Below are 22,966 nucleotides of genomic sequence, written 5' to 3'. Positions count from 1 at the left end.
TTTATTGATTTGTTGATGGTAGCCATTCTGACAGGTATGAGCTGATACCTCCTTGTCCTTTTAATTTGCATCTCTCTGATGTCATTGAGTTTGATCATTTTTCCTATGTCTCTTGACCATCTGTATGTTTCCTTTGGAGAAGTGTGTATTTAGGACCATTGCCCATTTTTAAATTGGATTGTTTGTCTTTCTTTGGCTAAGTTGTATAGATTTCTTATATTTTTTAGATATTAACCCTTTTTCACATGTATCCTTGCCAAATATGTTCTCCCATTCTGTGGGCTCCCTTTTCATTTTGTTGATGGTTTCTTTGCTGTTCAGATACTTCCTATTCTGATGTATCCCTATTTGTTTATTTTCTCTTTAGTTTCCTTTGTCCTGGCAGATGTATCTTTAAACACATGGCTATGAAAGGTGTCTCAGATTTTGTTGCTATGGTTTCTTCCAGGACTTTCATGGTTTCCCTACTATTATTGAGGTTCTTTTAAGTATTTTGTGTTTATTCCTGTGTGTGGTGTATGTTAATATATTGTTTCATTTTCTTGCTCATTTAGCTGTCCAATTTCACAACAATGTTTATTAAAAAGACTGTTTCTTTTTTTTAAATATATTTTATTGATTTTGTACAGAGAGGAAGGGAGAGAGATAGAGAGCTAGAATCATCGATGAGAGAGAGTCATCGATCAGCTGCCTCTTGCACACCCTCTACTGGGGATATGCCCGCAACCAAGGTACATGCCCTTGACCCGAATCGAACCCGGGACCCTTCAGTCCCCAAGCCGACGCTCTATCCATTGAGCCAAACCGGTCTTGGCTAAAAAGACTGTTTCAATTGCATTGTATGCACTTGCCTTCTTTGTGAAATATTAATTGTTCAAAATGGCTTAAGTAGATTTCTGGGTTCTCTGTTCTGTTCCATGCATGTATGTGCCTGTTCTTGTGCCAGTACCAGGTTGTTTTGATTACTATGACTTTGGAGTATAATTCAATATCTGGTATTGTGATACCTCCACATTTGTTCTTCTTTCTCAAGATGGCTGTGGCTAATTGGGGTCTCTTTTTGGTTCCATATGCATTTTTGAAGTATGTTTTGTAGATCTGTGAAATATGCTGTTGCAATTTTAATGGGGATTACATTGAGTCAGTAGAGTGCTTTGGCTGATATGGACATTTTAATGTTAATTCTACCAATTCATGATCACAGTATAGTTTTCCACTTGTTTGCATCTTCCTCTATCTCTTTATTCAACATCCTGTGTTTTTCTAAGTACAAGTCTTTTACCTGCTGGGTTAAGTTTATTCTTAAATATCATAATTTTTGATGCAATGGTAAATGGGATTGTTGGTCTGGTTTTCATTTATGAGAATTCATTATTGGTGTATAAATGTACAATCGACTTTTGGCTGGTAATTTCCTATCTTGCTACAATACCGTATTCATTTCTTAAATCTAATAGATTTTTGGTCCAGATTTTTGGTTTTCTAAGTACAGTATCATGTAGTGAGGAGAGTCCCCATCACTGCCCACACATCATCTGAAGCAGCAGTGTTACCTCCTCCTCTGAGGTCTGCAGTGAGAAAGCAGGAAATTTGAGCCTCAGAGAAAGAGCAATAGTCCTCCCTGAAGGCATCTGAGCAGTTGAGAGGAAATCCCTGAGCCCAACAGGAAGGCCCTTTTCTCCCCATCTCTCTGCCCCTGCTGCTGGGGCTAAACTCCATGCTGTGGGCCCTCAGTTCCCCCTAGTGTCTTGGATGCACCCTGCAGCCCGGGACTGCTGCCTTCTCATAGATGTTTGTGTCAGGGCTCACACTGACTTCCCCTCACTGTGTCTCTTGCACAGTAATACATGCCCGTGTCTTCGGTGGTCATGGAGCTCAGCTGCAGAAAGAACTGGTTCTTGGAAGTGTCTCTGGAGATGGAGGTTCGGCTCTTGAGGGAGGGGCTGCAGTAAGTGCTCCCACTATTATGTATATACCCTATCCACTCCAGCCCCTTCCCTGGGGGCTGGCGGATCCAGTTCCAGCCATAACCACTGGTTGTGATGGAGAATCCAGAGACAGTGCAGGTGAGGGAGAGCGTCTGTGAGGGCTTCACCAGTCCTGGGCCCGACTCCTGCAGCTGCACCTGGGACAGGACACCTGGGACAGAGAGAACACAGTGAGTCCTGGGCTCAGATGCAGGGTCCCTACCTCCTCACGTCTGAGCCCTGAGTCACTCACATCTGGGAGCTGACAGCAGGAAGAGGAAGAGCCACAGGGGAGTCATGTCTTGCAGGTGAGGTCCTCGTCCCCCAGAAAGCATTCTTTAGGGTGAGGAGGCCCTGCATTTAAGTGGACGCCAATTGTGTGTGTGTCTGGTGGCCCATTGGGCATTTGCATATGGGAGGTGTCTGCACATACAAAGGGAAGAGGTGAGGGAGGTACAGTCTCTCTCTGGGGCTTCTCCTGGAAGGAGGTGCTGACTGTGTCCTCAGAGCACCAGGCCCTCCTTGGAGTCCTGGTCACTGTGCCCAGGGGCCTCTCCTTCCACAGCAGGGGCTGTGCTGCAGGAGGTGGTCAGGAAGTAGGATGTGGGCACAATCAGTGACTCTTGAGGGATAATATTAATGTGACTCTTCTCCCATTGATATAGATAGATATCAATAAGATATAGATATTGATTTATATATGTATAGCTTAACTATAAATGTATTTGTAGATATAGATATAGTATAGATATAAAAATTATTTTTTTATCCTTATTTGAGGACATTTTCATTGACTTTTATAGAAATGGAAAAGAGAGTGAGATAACATTGATATAGAAAGAGATAAAGAAATAGAGAGAAAGAGAGAGAGAGAGAGAGAGAGAGAGAGAGAGAGAGAGATGTTGATGTGAAATAGAAATATTGAAAAAGAAAGAAACTATGGTGGAGAATATATTTATCATTTGCCTCCCATATTTGCCAAGCCTGGGAACCCATAACAGTTGCATATATTTGTTTTAATATATATATATATATATATATATATATATATATATATATATATATATATATATATTTATATCATAGAGGGAGTGAGAGTGAGAGACAGATAAAACATCAATGATGAAAATAATTATTGATCATCTGCCTCCTGTATAGTCACTACTGGGAATCAAGCCCACAACTCGGGCAATTGCCCTGACCAGGAATGGAATCACAGGTTGAAGCTTAACCACTGTACCACACCACCATGGCTTCATTCAGTTTTGAAATATATGTTCAGTTAGTTTAGAATTCAACCTTGAATGCTACTCAATTTTCCTTCAACACTTCACATCCTTATTTGTTGCAGGAGGTTCATGATCAGGAGACCAGAAGTCCCATCTGACACTGTTTCCCTTACACAGTGATCAGAGGACAAACTAAGACCAATCTGTGAGCCTAGAGCCAGTGGACCAAGTGTTGGGGGGGAGAGAGGAGCATCTGTTTGGGTCCCTGGGAACCAGAAGCATGAACTAGAGAGACACAGACAGAGCTCCTGGGTCCTATTCCTTCAGGGCAGTTTGGTGCTGGACGTGTAGCAGCTGCACGGTCTCCTTTGTGGTGTTCATTCTCTAGACTCTGTGGTAGATCCAGTTTCATGCATTGGGACCTAGAAGAGCCTCCATCATGACCAGGTGTGTTGAGGAAAAGCTGTCGGAAATATTTAGGAATAATTAAGTTTAGGTGATGAAAATCTTGTTATTGGAGAGCTCATGTCTGCCTGTGACCCTGTGACCACTGTCCCCACAGGATGGGGGTCCACTGGAACCCGCACCTGACCCAGTGCCAAATTGGGGAAGAGCTTCCTGGGAACATGAGGGGGGATTAACCAAGACCGAGGACACACACGTCCCAGGTTCTTGTCTCATTAGGTTATCCTCTCCGTGTTGTGTAGCCAGTTCACGTTTCCTCCCCTCTTTCCTCTGAAACAGCCACATGTTTACTGGAACCATGGAGACACTCTGTTGAGAGGCAGCAGGGGCACCAGCCATTTGTGTATTGGTTTCATTTCTTACATCTTTCTGAGATTCTAGTTCTACTAGCTTCTCATACAGTTTTCAGGGTTTTCTATGTACAACATCCTGTCATCTGCTTACCGATAAGGAGAAATATTTTAACTCCTTTCTCTTGGATTTGGACATTTGAAATGTCCTTTTCTTGCCTAATTATTCTGACAAGGACTTCTTGTTTTGATGAATAGGATTAGTCACAGGGGAGCCCTTGTCTTGGTCCTGATGTAAGAAGAAAAGCTTTGACATTTTCTCTGTGGCGTGATGTCAGTTGGCTTTTCATATGTGGCCTTTAGTACGCTGAGGTCCATCACTTCTTCACCTAGTCTGCTAAGAATTTTAATTCTGAAGCGATTCTGAATTTTAAAGGCTTTATTTTGTATCTATTTATACGACTGTGTACTTTATCCTTCATTCTGTGGATGAGATGTAGCACAGTTACTGGTTTACATATGTTGAACCATCCTTGCATGCTAAGTTGTTATCCCACTTGATCATAGTAAGTGACCCTTTTATTGTGAGGCTAAGTATCCTACTATATTTCAGAGGGTTTTGCATATAATTTCATCAGGGATATTGACCTGTCATTTTTGTATGTTTTTACTTGACTTTGATATTAATATTATGGTCACCTCAATAAATCTGCTTGGAAGTGGTGTCTCTTTCCTTAATTCTTTGAAGAGTTGATATAAAGTTATCAATTCTTATTTGAAATCCTGATAGAATTCACCCTTGAGTTCATTTGGTCCTTGGCTTTTGTTTGGTGGAAGGATTTCACTATTATTTCAATTTTTAAATTTTGTAGCAATCTAGCAAAGTTTGGATTAAATTTCTACTTTGAGCTGCTACCTGGTGGACTGAGAAATAGAACTGTTGATGTTCACAAGTTGTGGTCAGTATTGAAATAATAGTTGCTTGCACACCACATATTTATTTTATAAGTCATCCAATAGCATGAAATATAACTCTTCATTACATAGAATTCCTAAAGTGTAATGACATGAGTGGTTTTGTACTACTGCTCATGTATGAATGCCTTTCCCAGAAATGACTGTGAGACTGTGTGTGTGTATGTGTGTGTGTGTGTTTATGTGTCTGTGACTCCGTGTATGACTGTGTGTGTGACTCTGAGTGTGTGACTTTGTGTGCGTGTGACCAGGGGGGCCTGTGATCTCCCTGGAACCAGGAGAGGGAGGGCACACGGAGACTCAGACATTGAGGGAGCTGTGCCCCTGAGGGAGGGATGCAGAATTGAGCACACAGCCCAATTCCATTGACCCAGCTGTGGAGCTCACAATCATCAACAAAACACTGAAAAGGGTGAAAAGCCACTTTTGGAATTTGTGAAGGAGGCTTGGTGAGGGATAGTCCCCGTCATTGCTGCCATGTCACCTGCAAACACAATGCCCTTCTTCACTGCTGTCTGCAGTGAGAACACGAGAAGGAAGAGCCTTAACTGGAGGCAGCTGAGACCTTGAGAGGAAATCCTTGAGCCCAACAGGAAGGCCCTTCCCTCCCACTCCCTCTGCCCCTGCTCCTGGGGCTACTCTCTGTGCTGTGGGTCCTGAGCACCCTCTGGTGTCCAGGTGCCCCCTGCTGCCCAGCCCAGCTGTCTCCTCAGGGAGGTTTGTGGCTGGAATCACACTGACTTTCCCTCACTGTGTGTCTTGCACAGTAATACACGGCTGTGTCCTCGGTGGTCACAGAGCTAAGCTGCAGGGAGAACTGGTTCTTGGACGTGTCTATGGAGATGGAGGTTCGGCTCTTGAGGGAGGGGCTGTAGTAAGTGCTCCCACTGCTATGTTTATACACCATCCACTCCAGCCCCTTCCCTGGAGGCTGGTGGATCCAGTTCCAGCGGTAACCACTGGCTGTGATGGAGAATCCAGAGACAGTGCAGGTGAGAGAGAGGGTCTGCAAGGGCTTCACCAGTCCTGGGCCCGACTCCTGCAGCTGCACCTCGGACAGGACACCTGGGACAGAGAGAACACAGTGAGTCCTGGGCTCAGATGCAGGGTCCCCATCTCCTCACGTCTAAGCCCTGAGTCACTCACATCTGGGCGCTGACAGCAGGAAGAGGAAGAGCCACAGGGGAGTCATGTCTTGCATGTGAGGTCCTCGTCCCCCAGAAAGCATTCTCCAGGGTGAGGAGGCCCTGCATTTAAGTGGACACCAACTGGGTGTGTGTCTGGTAGCCATGTGGGCATTTGCATAGGGGAGGTGTCTGCACATAGAAAGGGAAGAGGTGAAGGAGGTCCTGGTCTCTGGGGCTTCTCCTGGAAGAAGGTGCTGACTGTGCCCTCAGTGGTTTGATGTTGGTGATGAACTTCTTTAGCTTATTCTTATTTGTGATGCTCTTTATTTGAGCTTCAATTCTAAATGATAGATTTGCTGGGTAGAGTAATCTTGGTTTAGGTTATTGCTATTCATCACTTTGAATATTTCTTGCCACTCCCTTCTGGCCTGCATAGCTTCTATTGAGAAATCAGCTGACAGTCATATGGGCAATCCATTGTAGAAAAGTAACTGTTTTTCTCTTGCTGCTTTTAATATTCTCTCTTTGTCTTCTGCTCTTCGCATTTTAATTATGATGGTCTTGGTGTGTTCCTCTTTGGATCCCTCTTGTTTGTGGTTCTCTGATATTCTGGGACTTGTAAGTCTATTTATTTCACCAGGTAAAGGAAGTTTTCTGTCATTATTTCTTTAAATAGATTTTCAATATCTTTCTCTCTCTCTTCTTCTAGCACCCCCATAATTTGGATGTTGGTATGATAGAAGTTATCCCAGAGGCTCCTTACATTATCTTCATATTTTTGGATTATTTTTCCTTTTTTCTTTTCTAGTTGGATATTTTTTGCTTCTTAATATTTCAAATCTTTGACTTGATTCTTGGGATTCTCTAGTCTGCTATTGGATCTCTGAATATTATTTGTTATTTCAGGCAGTATATGCTTAATTTGTGATTGGTCCTTTTTCATATCTTTGAGGGTCTCACTAAATTTTTCAGAGGTTTCTAGAAGATCTAGAGTAACCTTATAACCATGTTTCTGAACTCTATATCCCATAGTGTGCTTTCTTCCATTTCTTTGATTTGTGGCCTATTTTTTTTGTCTCTGCATTTTGGCTGCTTACCTGTGTTGATAGTGGCTTGTGTGCTAGGTGTCCTATAGAGCCCAGTGGCTCAGTCTCCCCAATTACCTGAGATGGACATCTTGGTGCACCTTTTTGTGGGCTGTGTGCACAGTCTTGTTGTAGTTAAGGCTTGATATCACTGGGAGGAATTGACCTCCAGGCCAATTGGTTGTGAGGACCAACTGTGTCTACATGGAAGAAGTTTTGTGCTATAGACACCCCTATGGGACAGGACTTGTTTCAGTGGGGCTTCGGTGCTCACTGAGTCTGCACCTTGAGTGTGTTGCTTATGCATGTGTAGAGTTGTAATCTGGTATGTTCTCACACTGACCACTGGGTGCAATGGCTCTTGGATCTCCAAGGAGGTGCAAAGCCAGCCCCTGCCTGAGACCACCCAGCAGGAGCAACAGAGAGATGTGCCTTGTTTGTAGTTTGGAAGTGCCCTAATGAGGCCCAGCTGTAAAGCAAGGCAGGCTGCTGCTGCCAGGCCTTAGGCCTTCATTTAGAAGTTTTGGAGCTCTCTGACCCAGCTGCAGTTTGTTAGGTTTTAGGTTGTAAAAGAACAGGTCATTCATATGCAAAAGCTGATACCCACAGCTTGGGTGGGGTTATAAATTGGGTGGGGCGGGGCTTCAGGGAATCACCAGGGCTGAGCAAACAGCAATGGCTGCCAGACCACCCTGCCCCAGAGAGGTTCCTGGGTCTCTGTGTCAGGCAGCACCTTGCAGGTACAATGACCACTGCAAGCATCTCAGAGAGAAAGCTGCCCTCCCCTTCCTGCCTGATACCTGACAGTCTAGTTTCTCCCCATATGAGTCTGGGTCCCCAGAGTCTCACCTGGAACTGGAGGTCACAGGAGTCAGGTGCTTTTATCTCCCTCATTATTGAAAAAAAGTCCACAATAGTGCACCCTCTGAACCTCTGTACTTCCATACCTAAGCATGTCCTACCAGTCTCAATGCGCTGTTTTCTTTCCTTCTGGTTATAGAACTTCCAATCACCAGTTTTCCCGTGGTTTTGATGATATTTGTTTACTCTTTTAGTTGGAGTTTTGATGTGTTTGTGATAGGCAGCAAGCACAGGTGTTTACCTATGCTACCATCTTTGTGGTTCAATGCAGTTGTTATTTTTATAGAGATTACATTGAAGCTTTAGAGTGCTTTGATTAATATGGGCATTTTAATGATGTTAATTCTACCAATCCATGATCACGTTATATTTTTCCACTTCTTTATATCTTCGTCTATATCCTTATTCAAAATCCTGTATTTTTCTAAGTACAAGTCTTTTAGCTGCTGGGTTAAGTTTATTCTTAAGTATCATAATTTTTGATGCAATGGTAAATGGATTATTGTTTTGATTTTCCTTTCTGAGTATTCACTATTGGTGTATAAAAGTACCATTTTGTTTGGCTGTTGATTTCATATTCTGGTACATTTCCAAATTCATTTCTAAAATCCAGTAGTTTTTTGGTCCAGTAGGTTTTCTATGCACAGTATCATTTGGTGAGGAGAGTCCCCATCACTGCCCATGTGTCATCTGCTAGTAGCAGTGTTTCCACCTCCTCTGGGGTCTGCAGTGAGAAAGCAGGAAATGAGAGCCTCAGAGAAAGAGCAAAAGCCCTCCCTTGAGGCAGCTGAGAGCTTGAGAGGAAATCCCTGAGCCCAAGAGGAAAGCTCTTTCTCCCCACCTCCCTCTGCCCCTGTTCCTGGGCCTGCTCTCTATACTGTGGGTTCTGGGCGCCCCCTGGTGTCCTGGACGCACCTTGCAATCCAGCCCAGCTGTCTCCTCAGAGAGGTTTGTGTATGGGCTCACACTGACTTCCCCTCACTGTGTGTTGTACAGTAATACAGAGCAGTGTCCTCTGTTCTCAGGCTATTCATTTGCAGGTACAGCGTGTTCTTGGCATTGTCTCTGGAGATGGTGAAGCGGCCCTTCACAGAGTCGGCATAGTATATGTGAGTACTACCATCACCACTAATGTGTGAGACCCACTCTAGGCCCTTCCCTGGAGCAAGGAGGACCCAGTACATGAAGTAGTTACTGAAGGTGAATCCGGAGGCTGCACAGGAGAGTCTCAGAGACCCCCCTGGCTGCACCAGGCCTCCTCCAGACTCCACCAGCTGCACCTCACACTGGACACCTGTAAACACAGAGACACAGGGGGACTTAGAATCACATGGAATCACAAACAAGCACAGGTAGAGGGCTCAGCGCTCCCCACTCCTGACAATGACCTTGGAAAATGATCAGGAGGAAAACGCAGCTTGGCACCAAGTCCATGGTGGAGCACCTGGGTCCTGACTCAGGTGCTTGGATTCTGAGTGTCTCCCCAACATGCCGGGTAAGGGCCCCCTTTTATGAGCAGTGGGAGGAGAGCCCCATTTGCATGGAGTCTGCATATAAGGTGCAGCTGTGACCTGGGCTGCATGTCTCACCTTGTCATCCTAGGGGCAACCCCAGATGGTAAAGGACTCGAGGATGTTGTCCACAGGGGTTCCATCCTGGCCAGTCCTCCCTCTCTCCTTTCCTGAGACCCATCACCCTGACCCCATTCCTTTGCGGGTATCTTCCAGGATTGAGTCTTCCTTTTTGGGGTGTTGATGAGGACCTAGGGGTGCTCCCCCAGAGGCTCGTGGATGTGGCTTCCTCTCCCTCTCCTTCACCCGCCGTGGGCCATGTTGTTTTTCTGGGGTTTGAGAATAAGAATGTGCATTCAATGGAGCTTTTATTTTGAGACTGAAAGATTCTCCTTGTTGTGTTCTCCTGTCACACCTCACACACACAAATATGTGGTCTGTCAGTGCATGGTCCGTGCTGCCTGGTCAGTACCTGAACCAGGTGAGCAGAGACAGGGTGGAATCACATATAGGCATTCATTCCAATCCTGCCGGCAATAAGGGAGAGCACTGGGTCATCCACAAAACCTGCTCTGCAGCCCTTAAGCAGCTGCTCACATTGAGTGAAAGGATGAAGATTCCGAGGAAGGAGCCAGAGTGTATGGCAAGGGGCAGCTGACAGGGAGCAGAGGGTTGGATCTTCAAGGGGCTGCTGCTCTGTTCCTGCAGCGAAGTTGTTCATCTCTCCAGGACAACAGGCAGCCCCCAGGGGGAGGAAGGGCTGCACTCCAGGTGAGTCCCAGGTCTCTCTGTGGCTGCCAGCCAGGCTACAATGTGCTTCTTTAATCAGAATAAACCATCACGGTAAACAGAGCAGGATTACTATGTCCTACAATTCTAGCTGGTTCCCCAGAAGTACATTCCTGCCCCTATAAAAACCTCCAACGTGTATAAGTGACGAGGCAGGAGAGTCTGGGTTGGACACTGTGGCCGTAGCCTCAGTCTCTAAACTACTGCCACTCTCACAAGCACACAGCTGCCTCCTACAACCATAGATGTCACTCAAGTTTCCTGCTGTTTTGTGAAAAAGCCCATTTTCCCAGCCCCTCAAACTGCGAGAGTTTCCGTCATTGAAAACATGAGCCCTGGTTGCTGTGGCTCAGTGCTTGGAGCATCAGTGCCCTCAACAAAGGATGCAAACTCCTTAGAATTTATCCTGTGGATGTTGTGATGAGGAAAATAAGACATTTGTGAAATAATGTCAGAGACCAGCAGCCTGACTCTGTACCTGGTCAATCAGTGTCCCTAATGCACATTCCTGTTAGCCTGTAGTCTAGTCACTGCCCCTTATTTAATCATCTGGTCTTGCAAGATCTGTTTTGCTAAACACTCCCACGTTTCAGAGGCCATAACCCATGAGCTATACACAACCCCCAGAGGGTTATCAGTACTGGCACACGGCCAGGCCTTTAGCTGGTCACAGAGCCCCCATCCCAGCACACGTGGCTTTTTGCAAAGTCCCCAAAAGGTCTGGAAGTCTGATCCATATTTGGGGGACAAAGAAACCGGAGGGTATAAAGTGACAGCTTCCTCCTCCATATTGGCTTGCTCAGGATTTGGGCACAGGCTCCCCTGAGTCTTTACACTAGTGCTTCTGGAAATGAGTGGGTTTCTTGGTTACTGGGTAAATTCTGTAACAGTAGCAGGTGTTTCATAATTGTGTGAACGTCCCTCTGCACATAGAGATAAAACGTGTATGAACGTGTCTTATAAAAGAAGAAAAGAAAATATTTTGATGTAAGATATGTCCTAATATATAGAGAACATTTTTTTTCAATCCACTTGTCAGGACAAGCCCATTTATTTCAGAGAGAGAGAGAGGAAACATCATTGATGAGAACCATTGATTTACTGACTGCCTCCTGCACACTGGACCAAGCCTGCCACCCAGGCATGTACCCTTGACCAGAATTGAATCTGGGTCCCTTCAGTCCACAGGCTGACAAGCTATCCATTGAGCCAAACCAGCTAGGGCAGGACAAGCCCTTTTAGACATTGTGATCACAGTACCGCTTAAGTTGCCCAGACAAAATGTGGACAGGAGAAAGGGGGGATGGAACACTGTGTGCCAGCCCCATCCAGGGGAAGACTGGCAAAGGCTGTGTAACAATGATGGAAACGCACACACATGGACATTGGCTATTTATTTACAGCCTTCATTTTCCCAGTTGTGCAGTCTAAACTCTTGCCATTGTCATTTAATTGATTCTAAAATGTACAGTTTTCCCCCATATAAATATCCCTGAAATTGGGATATTACTAACCCAGTGTCAAAAGTGATGTAATTGTAGGCAAACCTCCTTTAGACACCTTCTCTAAGGAAGTACCAGCATCACAGCATCAGCTGACAGAAGCTCTAGTTCAGTACAGGGGCGAATGAACCACACTGATGAAGCAGTGTCAGGTCAGCAGGCAGGCCTCACAGGGGTGCAGAGATGCTGCAATCAGGAGCTATTCACCTCACAATGTGGATCGAAAGAACAAAATGGAAGCTCTGCTTCTGTTTAAATCATAACCTTGAATGGATTCTATGGAAAGTATCAAATATGGAATAGAACCTTTAAATAGGTTAGTGTTGTAGCAATTGTATTTCAAAGTTCACTAAACCTATATTCTTGTTTCATTCACATCCTGGTTAGTTAACATCATATGCTAGGCTACAGCTTCCTGACTGAACCACTTTTATTTGCCTCCACTGCTGTCACTGTTGCTGTCACTGCTGCTGTCACCATCGCTGTCACAGGCAGTCAGGAATCCCAGGGCTAGAGAACATTTGAAAAGATTTTATTGGAACCAAACTGATGACAACTGTTGGGGAGCAAGACCTCCACTGCCCTGGAGAATAACCGTTTGCAGCTGTGATTGTGCATTTGAAGTTAAGGAGGGAAGGTGAGGAGTGACATGGAGGTGGGAGAGAGCAAGGCAGGGACTGGGTGATAGGATAGTGAATAGGAGGTTCTCTCTCTCTCTCTCCCCCTCTTTGAATCTTTATTGTTGAAGTATTACATAAGTCCACCTTTTCTCCCCATTATTCTCTTCCTTCTCCCTTCCATTCCCTCCCCAGGCCCTCATCACCCCATTGTCTGAGACCACAGGTAAGACATATGTGCATACAAGTTCCTTGGTTGATCTCTTCCCACCCATCCTCCCCTGCCTTCCCTCTGAGGTTCCATGATCTGTTCATGCTTCTATGGCTCTGGGTCTACTTCAGTTCATCAGTTTATTTTGTCCATTAGCAATGCAGACTGGGGTAGCCTTTTAGGTAAAAATAAGGAGTTCCATTTAAAAATTGAAAATGGAACTCCCATTTGACCCAGTGGTCCCACTTCTAGGAATATATCCTAAGAAGCCCAAAATATTCATCAGAAAGAATGCATGCACCCGTATGCTCATAACATTGCAATCTACAACAGCTGAGCTTTGGAGACAGCCTAAGTGCCCATTAGCAGATGATTGGATACCGTGATACATCTACACCATGGAACACTATGCAATCGTGAAGAAGAAAGATCTGTTAACGTAAAACACATTTATACCTGTAAAGAAATTTGTGAGTTTATTTTAGCCAAATTTGGACATATACTATTAAGCAGAACCTCAATGCATTGAGATACTGCTCTGGAGAATGGCGGGTTATATCTGTGTTTATACATTGCAATCAAATGAAGGGATGTAGAGGGGATATATGAAACTCACTGCTGATAGATTAAGGAGGTGGGAGAAAGGAAAGCGGGGAGACCTCTGGGATAGGGTACAAAATGAAATGATGAACAGGTGCATCTTTTACAGGATGGATACAGGAGAGTTTAAGATAATTAACAGTTGAGGATAAACTTGATAACAATCACAATGAGGGAGTGTCCTGGAGCCATTTGTTGTGTCCCAAGGGGTCAGGGATAAAAATGACAAGTTACCCAGTCATTTCACCAATATGTTATCTTGGAGGCAAAAAGACAAATGGGCTCAGTAAAGATCTAAGTTGGTCTTTGTCAGGGAAAATACTATCCAGGACATGACTACCCACTGTAACCTGTGTGTAGTTAAATATTTAATTTTCAGACCATCTTTTGTGGTTATGTGAGGTCTTTGAGTTTGTACAACCACCATGCAGGCCTCCTCTGAGCTTGTCAGGTTAGCATATGGCCCTCTTTGTCCTTAGAACAGAGCTCCCTTTTTGTTCACAAACACAATCCCTAAAACTAGACCTAGGACAGGGCTTCCTGTGAGCTCTGTGGCTGAGCCTGTGAGCAAAACTATTTTAAGAAGGAGTAGGAAATGGTTTCTTTCCTCAACTTTCCACCTGCTCCTAATCTGGGCCCTGTGCTGGTCCTGTATGCCCCCTGGTGTGCAGGCCACTCCCTGCAGCCCAGGCATGCTGTCTTCTTAGGGAGGTTTGTGTATGAGCACACAATGACTTTCCCTCACTGTGTCTTGCACAGTAATACACGGCTGTGTCCTCAGTGGTCACGGAGCTCAGCTGCAGGGAGAACTGGTTCCTGGATGTGTCAGCAGTGATGGAGATGCGGCCCTGGAAGGCTGGGTTGTAGTATGTGCTCCCTGTCCACCACCCCATCCACTGCAACCCTTTCCCTTGGGGCTGGCTGATCCAGCTCCACCAGTAACTGCTGGTGACTGAGCCCCCAGAGACAGTGCAGGTGAGGGAGAGGGTCTTTGAGGGCTTCACCAGTCCTGGGCCAGACCCCTGCAGCTGCACCTCAGACAGGACACCTGGGACAGAGAGAACACAGTGAGTCCTGGGCTCAGATGCAGGGTCCCCATCTCCTCATGACTAAAACCTGAGTCACTCACATCTGGGAGCTGACAGCAGGAAGAGGAATAGCCACAGGGGAGTCATGTCTTGCAGGTGAGGTCCTCGTCCCCCAGAAAGCATTCTCCAGGGTGAGGAGGTCCTGCATTTAAGTGGATGCCAACTGTGTGTGTGTATATGTGTGTGGTGGCCTTGTGGGCATTTGCATATGGGAGGTGTCTGCACATACAAAGGGAAGAGGTGAGGGAGGTCCCAGTCTCTGCGGCTTCTCCTGGAAGGAGGGGCTGACTGTGCCCTCAGAAAACCAGGTCCTCCTTGGGGTCCTGGTCACCGTGCCCAGGGGCCTCTCCTTCCACAGCAGGGGCTGTGCTGCAGGAGGTGGTCAGGAACTGAATGTGGGCACAATCAGTGATCCCTTAGTGATAATATCAATTTGCCTCCACTCCCTTGGATATAGTTATAGTTATAGCTATAGATATAGATATATCTAAATATAGATATAGATGTAGAGATAGATGTAAATATACATATACATATACATATAGATTTAGAGATAGACATAGATATAGATCTTTTTAAAAATACTATTTTTTTATTTTTAAGAGAGAGGAAGGGAAATTCATAAAGAGACAAAATTATCCTTGAGAGAGAATCATTCATGAGCTGCCTCCTGTGTGGCCCCAACTTTGGGTGGAGCCACAACCCGGCCTTGTGCCCTAGCCAGTAATCAAACCAGTGACTTCTTGAGTCCTGGGACAAAGCTTAACCACTGAGCTACATGAGACAGGTTGGATCTTCTTTTCTTTGTCTTTACCTAAAGACGTGCTTATAGATTTTTAGAGGAAAAGGAAAGGAGAGAGAGAGAAGGAGATAGAGAGAAGCATTGAGTGAGAGAGAAACACTGAACACAGAAAGATGGGGAAAGTGAAATATTTTTCAATTGCCTCTGATAACTGCCAGGACTGGGAATCAAACCCACAGCCATTTCATTTACTTATTTTAATATGTACTTCATAGATTTCAGAGAAGAAGGAAGAGGCAGGTAGAGATAGATACCTCAATGATGAGAGAATCATTGATCTATTGTGTCCTGCTTGGTCACAATTGTGTATGGAGTACATAACTCTGGCATGTGCCCTGACCAGGAATGGAATCACAGGTCAAAGCTCAACCACTGAGCCACATCAACCAGGCTCCATTCCATGTTGAAATATATTTTCATTTAGTTTAGAGTTCTAATTTGATGGCTTTTCATTTTTTCTCCAGTACTTTAAAGTAGTAATTCCTTCATCCTCTTTTTTTTTAATGTGTGTGACATTTGATATTTTTATTAATCTTTAGAAAATATGGTTATAGATGTCAGAGAAGTAGGGAGAGGGATAAGGATATGGGAACATCAGTGATGAGAGAGAATCATTGATTGTCTGCGTCCTGCATGCCTCCTATAGGGAATTGATCCTGCAACCCAGGGCATGTGCCCTGACCCAGAAATAAAGACATAACCTGGTGATTTCTGAGCCAATGCTCACCTCCTGAGCCACACCCCCGGCTCCTTCTCTCTCTGAGTAGCATGTACATGACTCAGGGTTCGCTCAGTTGCTGCGGGTCTGACTGTGTTCCAGAGCCCGACAGATGCCAGTTCTGAGAGATTCTGTTTGTTTTTTGATGCTTTTGTGGAGGAACAAGAGTTTGGAGCTGCCTCTGCCACCATTTTGCTTCTGCCCCTTCTGCTCAATACTCCTTTAGAACAAACAGAGAATGAGGAAAAGAGCAACCACCATGGAAATCTACCAACATCAGAGAGAACAGAGGGGGCAGCGCCCATCCCAGGCCAGCAGAGGTGGAAGGAGGGGCCCAGGCTGAGCAATGAGTCTGGTGTTTGTGAGGAGAACCTGTGTTTTAGGAAGATGAGCTTCCTGACCCTGGAGAACCCCAGATACATGTCCAGAAGGGGTGGCTTTGGGGGGAGTTAGCTTGATGGGCAGACAGACAGGGCAGGATCTATGGGAAACCAAGGCAGGTGGCTGGGAGGCAGGGGCAGACTCAGCATTCTGATCAGCCTAAGCACAGGCACTAACCAGGCAGCAATAGCAGAATGTTTCTGGACTAAGAGCAGGAGGCCTGGGAAATGAGGGAGGGCCTGGGACAGGAAGGTGAACACACACAAGGGAACAGGGGATGTGCAGGCCCCTTGCTGGGCAGGAACAATGAAAGCCAATCAGGTGGGCACACGGTGGACACAGAGCAGGCTTGGTGGCTCATATATACCCGAGACCACGGGCTTCAGGGGCAGCCCATCAGGGGTTCCTCCCCGTGTGGGGATCCTGAATCTGCTTGTATTAAGCGTCCACACTTTTGCTTAAACCTTCTGATCCCCGATTTCATGTTGGACTTGGTGACCCCGATCCCGGGGACAGAAGAAGCTGGGCTCACAGTTCCAAAGATCAAGTTTGGTTCAAATAAACTCTTAAAACCATTCTCCACAGGCATAGAGGTTCTTATGTCAAAGACTTCAAAGTGGCTCATTTATGTATTGAATTTTATGCCAATTCAACCAGCAGGGGAGCCTGCCAGAGTGTCACAGGGGAGAAGGCACAGCTGGGGAAGCCGCCTTTCTTTCCTTCTCCTTCTTTATACACATTCCTTTTCTCCAGAGAGGAGGCCAGTGGAGCCATGGAAACATCAATGAAGAGAATCACTGATCAGCTGCCTCCTATCCGCCTCCCACCCTGGGGATCCAGACTGCAACCCAGGCATAATCCCTGACCAAGGAATCAAACTGTGACCTCCTAGCTCATAGGTTGATGCTCAACCTCTCAGTCAGGTCTTCTGGGCTGGCAAAAACCTGGACACTTACATCCATGACAACCAACAGGAAACTGGTCTTATCTCCAACACCTGTGAACTCATTTGAATTCATCCCATCCAGGTAGCAGGTTTTTATAATTGTTTGCACTTTCCTTTCCACACGGGAAAAAACATATGTGAACATATGTTGTAAATGAAAAAAAGACAACATGTTGATGTAAGAAATGCCCAAACACTTATGGAATATTTTATAAGATTTTATTGGAGCCAAATGGACGGGAACTGTTGTGAAGCAAAACATAAAATACTCTGGAGAATAACAATTTGCAGCTGCGTTTGTGCATTTGAAGTTAGGGAGGGAAGGTGAGGAGTGACATGGACTTGGGAGAGAGTACAGCAGGGACTGGGTGCCAGGACAGTGAAGAGTAGGTGCTCGCTGAGGGTGGTCATGCTGATGTCACAGGTGTGTGAACCCAAATGCACAGGAACAATGGACGGGGTGCTTCAGGCCAAGAAGAGCCTTTTAGTAAAGAAGTCAAAGGCTTGGGGCGTGCCCACCCACAGGACTGCCCTGGTGGGAATATGTGATCAGAGCCTCCTGAGAGGGTCCTGTCAGTCACTGAGTGTATTCAGATTTGAGACAGAGCCCTCTTTTTGTTCACAAAAACAGTCCCTAAAACTAGACCTATGACAGGGCTTCCTGTGAGCTCGGTGGCTGAGCCTTGGAGCAAAACTAATTTAAGAAGGAGCAGGAAATGTTTTTCTTTAACTCTCCACCTGCTCCTGGTCAGGGACTATGCTTGTCCTGAGCGCCACCTGGTGTCCTGAGCCCCCACTGCAGCCCATCCCTGCTGTCTCCTCAGGGAGGTTTGTGTCTGGGTTCACACTGACTTCCTCTAACTGTGTGTCTTGCACAGTAATACACGGCCGTGTCCTCAGCTCTCAGACTGCGGAGCTCCATGTAGGCTGTGCTCGTGGACTTGTCTCTGGTGAGGGAGACTCTGCCTTGGAATTTCTGTGCGTAGTTTGTTATTGTAAGTAACGGATGAACCACCCCTACCCACTCAAGCCCCTGTCCTGGGGCCTGTCGCACCCAGTGCATCCAGTAGCTGGTGAAGGTGTATCCAGAAGCCTTGCAGGAGACCTTCACGGAGGCCCCAGGCTGCCTCACCTCAGCCCCAGGCTGCACCAGCTGCGCCTGGGAGTGGACACCTGTGGAAGGAGACAGGAGTGAGTGGAATCCCCCTGGACTCTCCCAGGACCCTCCTTAACCATGACTGGAGGCCCTTACCTGTCGCCATCGCCACCAGGAGGAGAGTTCTCCAGTTGCAGTCCATGGTGAGGGCTGTGCTGGGAGCACTTCTGTAGGAGAAGGTGTTGCTGTGGGTTATGCCATCAGGGCACAGCCTTACCCAAATTTATCATGGCTTTCCTCCTCTCTTTTGCATATTCATGAGGCAGAGTATTTCATAGCTGTGGTCTTGAGCCCACCTGAGAGAAGATGGTGACACAGGGACCATGTTCAGTGGATGTCTGAAGGTCCAAGTTTTAATACTTTTTTCTTTAAATTGTCCTTTCATTGTTGAAGGTATTACTCATGTCCCCTTGTGTCCCCCACTAACACCTTCTAGCCGCCCCAGGTGCCCCAGGCCTTCCCCATCCTGTTATCTGTGTCCCTGGATTAAGCCTCTGTGCATACGGGTTTGTTGGTTGACCTCCTCCCACCCACCCACTCTACCACGATTTCCCTCTGAGATCCCCCAGTCTGCTCCATGTTTTCAGATGGAGCAGACTGGGGGATCTATTATTTTCATCAGTTTATTTTGTTAATTAGGTTCCACATATGAGTGAGATCATGTGATACTTGTCTTTCTCTGAATGGCTTATTTCAAATTAGCATGATACTTCCATGTCCCTCCATGCTGTCCCAAAGGGTAAGAGATCCTTCTCTTTTACTGCTGCATAGTATTCTATGGCATAAATGTGCCACAGATTTTTATCCATTCAGTTACTGATGGGCATTAGGGCTGTTTCCAGATCTTAGCTATTGCAAACTGTGACTCTATGAATATGGGAGTGCATATATTGTTCATGATTGGTGTTTGGGGTAGCTGTGGATAAATTCCTGAAAGTGGGATGACTTGGTCAAATGGTCATTCCATCTTTAATTTTTTTTGAAGTGTTCATTGTTTTTTTTTTTTTTTAATATATTTTTATTGATTTTGTATAGAGAGGAAGGGAGAGAAATAGTTAGAAACATCGATGAGAGAGAGTCAACAATCAGCTGCCTCTTACACACTCCCTACTGGGGATATGCCCGCAACCAAGGTACATGCCCTTGACCGGAATCGAACCCGGGATCCTTCAGTCCCCAAGCCGAAGCTCTATCCATTGAGCCAAACATGTCTAGGCTCCATCTTTAATTTTTTGAGGAAACTCCATTCTGTGTTCCATAGTGGCTGCACCAGCCTGCATTCCCACCAGCAGAGTAGGAGGGTTCCCTTTGCTCCACACCCTCACCAGCACTTGTCATTTCTTGGTTTGTCGATGGTAGCCATTCTGACAGGTGTGATCTGATATCTCCTTGTCCTTTTAATATGCATATCTCTGAGGGTGAGTGACTGAGCATTTTTTTTATGTCTCTTGGCCTACTCTATGTTCCCTATGTAGAAGTATGTATTGAGGTCCTTTGCCCATTTTTTAAATTAGATAATTTGACTTCCTTTGGGTAAGTTGTATGGGTTTTTCATATATTTGGATATCAACACTTTATATCACATGGATCCTTGCCGAACATGTTCCCCCATATTGTGGGCTTCCATTTCATTTTGTTGATAGTTTCTTTTGCTATGCAGACATTTTATTTTTGTATATTCCCATTTGTTTATTTTCTCCTTATTTTCGTTTGTCCTGGGAAATTTTTATGTAAAGGCATTGCTATCAGATATGTCTGAGATTTTGCTGCCGAAGGCTGCTTCCAGGATTTTTAGGTTCTCCCTAGTTATATTTAAGTCTTTTAACCATTTTTTTGTTTACTCCTGTGTATGGTATATATTTCTGTGTTGTTTCACTTATTTGCATGGTTATCTGTCCAATTTTCCTAAAAAATATTTATTGAAGAAACCATTTTTACTCCATTGTATACTCTTGTCTCCTTTGTCAAATATTGAGTGTGATGGCTTGAGTAGATTTCTGGGTTCTCTGTTATGTTCCTTGGATGTATATGCCTGTTCTTGTGCCAGTACCAGGCTGTTTTGAGTATAATTCAATATCTGGTATTGTGTTTTCTCCACCTTTGTTCTTCTTTCTCAAGATTGCTGTGGCTAATTGAGGTCTTTTCCTATTACACAGAAGTTGTTGGAGTATTTGCTATAGATCTGTGAAATGTGATGCTGCTATTTCAAAAGTGATTACATTGAATCTGTAGAGTACACTGGGTAATATGGACGTTTTAATGATGTTAATCCTACCAATCCATGATCACAGTGTATTTTTCACTTGATATATTTTCCTCTATCTCTTTATTAAACATCCTATATTATTTTGAGTACAAGTCTTTTACCTTCTTGGCAAAGTTTATTCTTATGTTTCATAATATTTTTGATTCAAAGGTAAATGTGATTGTGGGTTTGGTTTCCCTTTCTGAGAATTCATTATTGGTGTATAAAAGGACCATCAAATTTTCGTTGTTAATTTTCTTTCCTGTTACATTGCTGGATTCATTTATTAAATCTAGGTATATTTTTTGTGTGGAGTCTTTAGGGTTTTCTATGTACAATACCATGTCTTCTATGAATAATAAATGTTTTACTTCCTCCTTTCCAATTTGGATGCCTTTTATTTCTTCTTCTTGTCTGATTGCTGTGGCTTGAACGTCCAGTACTTTGCTGAATAAGAGTGGTGAAAGCAAATCTGTTTTATTCCATTTCTTAGGAGAAATTGTTTTTGTGTTTGCTCATTGAGTATGATTCTGGCTGTGGGTTTGTCATACATGTCATTTAATATGTTGATATGTGAGCCCTCTTCTACTTTGCTTGGAGTATGTATCAAAAGTGGGTGTTGGGTATTGTTGAATGCTTTTTCTGAATCTATAGATATGGTCATGTTATTTTCTTCTTTTAATTTGTTTCTGTAATGTATCAGGTGTATTGATTTGTGAATATCATACCAGCCTTGCATCCCTGGATGAATCCCAGTTGGTGACGGTGTCTGATCTTTTTAAAATATTGCTGGATCCAATTTGCTAATATTTAGTGGAGAAATTTAGCATCTGTGTTCATCAGGGATATTGGCCTATAATTTTCTCTCTTAGGAGTGTCATCTGCTTTTCAATTAGGGTAATGCTGAACACATTAAAAAAGTGTGGAAGTGTTCCTTCCTCTTACAATATTTTTGGATAGTTTGGGGAGTATAGGTGTTAGTTCTTCTTTAATGTTTGGTCAAACTCCCCTGTGAAGGCATCCAGACCAGGACTTTTGTTTGCGGGGAGTTTTTGGATTCCTACTTCTATTTTCTCAGTTATTATTATTGGCCTAATCAGGTTTTCTTATTCTTCTTGTTTCATTTTGGGTTACTGTGTTTTTCTAGAAATTCTTCCATTTCATCCACATTGTCTAGCTTGTTGACATATAGTTGCTCATAGTACTTTATTACAACCCTTTGTATTTCTGGGGTGTCTGTTATTACTTCTCTGCTTTCATTTCTGACTTTATTTATTTTGGTTCCCTCCCTTTGTTTCCTGATCAGTCTGAATAATGGTTCTTCAACTTCTTATTTTTAAATATATATCTTTTGAATGAACCATCCCGTTGTTTCACCTCAGTGGTGAAAGGTTTTGTATTCAGCAGAATTGTCAATCAGGAGGGAAAAAGGGGAGACACTGAGAGGTCTGGGGAGCAGTGAATGACTTGGGGAAGCTTTGCAGACACAGTGGGGTCTCATGGCTCCTGGAGGCCCACCAGAAGAGCAAGGAGGGACGTGTGGGAGGTTTCCTCCGTCCTGTAGACATGAGTGAGGTGAAGGTGGGGACACTACAGCACCTGTGATATGGAGACTGGGAAATGCTGAGATAGAGCAACACCCCAACAAGCAGCCTCTACCTGGGTTATTACTGCTTCTGAGCCCTCAGGGGAGTGATCTATAGAGGACTCAACACTGTCATTATCAAATGTCATGCTTTAGCCCAGGGTTTTAAGTGAAAAAGAATGGAAAAATGTAAAGCTGTCTCCTTCACCAAGAGAATTCCCTGGTCAGCTGCTTGTTAACCTGAGATGATTTCCAATGACCCTTGTTAAACGTCCTATTAAACCGCACTACACGGGACACACACACTGCTATCCTCTCACATCAGTGCTGCTGTGACACCTATAGGAAGAGAGCTGAGGTCATTTCCTGCTCCTGTGGGACCAGAAACAGCCAATCCTGGCACCTGTACAGGTGAGGTGACCAGGGAGCAGCCCTCAAGGGCCCTTTGCACCATTCAGATGGGCTTCATCCAGCTTCCACTGTCCTTGGGATGAGCACATGTTTTATTTACTATGGGCCTGTCAGTATGAAGACCCCCATGGGGCAGATGGGCATGTGGGCCAGATCCTGAGCTCAGCACACAGGGCCCTGAACTGAGCTGGGGTCTCTCTTGGTGGGAAAGGTTCCAACCACAGGCCAATGAGAGCACTGAGGATGATCTCTGTTGAGAAAGAAAAGCAGGAAATACAGGAACTTGGTGAGGAGAGTCCCCATCACTGTTCACATGTCATCTGCCAGCAGCTACCTGGTCCTCTGGGATCTGTAGTGAGAAAGCAGGAAATGAGAGCCAAAGTTAATTAGGGTTTGTTTTTTTGT

Source organism: Pipistrellus hanaki, assembly GCF_964339955.1.
Source record: "Pipistrellus hanaki genome assembly, chromosome: 1".
Lineage (NCBI taxonomy): Eukaryota > Metazoa > Chordata > Mammalia > Chiroptera > Vespertilionidae > Pipistrellus > Pipistrellus hanaki.
The sequence above is the reverse complement of the archived record's forward strand: the minus strand, read 5'-3'. Positions refer to the sequence as shown.